Genomic DNA, 498 nt, shown 5'->3' with positions numbered 1-498 from the left:
AAGCTCAGGAATCAGATCTCAAGTTTCACGCAACACAATAATGAGAGCTTTAGTGAAGCTTGGGAACGGTTTAGGAGCTATACTAACCAATGCCCACACCACGGCTTCTCGGAGGCATCCCTCTTGAGTACTTTATACCGAGGTGCACTCCCCAAGATCAGAAATCAACTCGATACAGCTTCAAATGGAAATTTTCTTGGGAAAGAGATCAATGCGGCTATGGAACTAGTGGAAAACCTCGCCATGTCCAATGACACGTATGGTGAAGACTTTGATAGAGCAAACCGTTCAGAGGGATCTAGTGATGAACAGCGCATGAAGAAGGATATAAGAGAACTTCAGAGCAAGCTTGACAAGGTTTTAATGGCGACTCAAAAGCCAATACACTTCGTGGGCGAGTTTGATGAGCAAGGGCCTAGTTTTGACAATGTTAATGAAGATGGTCTAACTCAAGAGGAGCCGAACTACATAGGGAATCAGCAGAGGTATCAGCGGTTT

The 498-nt window shown here is 44.8% G+C and overlaps 1 non-coding gene across 1 annotated transcript; it reads right to left on the bottom strand.

Moving 5' to 3' along the window:
- LOC112082702 lies at positions 1 to 107 on the bottom strand. Its single transcript, XR_002897321.1, has one exon. It is a non-coding gene; the product is annotated as a small nucleolar RNA R71 (small nucleolar RNA).
- Positions 108 to 498: the final 391 nt, after the last annotated feature.

This window comes from Eutrema salsugineum, unplaced genomic scaffold, assembly GCF_000478725.1.
Source record: "Eutrema salsugineum unplaced genomic scaffold, Eutsalg1_0 scaffold_8, whole genome shotgun sequence".
In the NCBI taxonomy this organism is placed as follows: Eukaryota; Viridiplantae; Streptophyta; class Magnoliopsida; order Brassicales; family Brassicaceae; genus Eutrema; species Eutrema salsugineum.
This window is presented reverse-complemented; position numbering and strand designations above follow the sequence as displayed.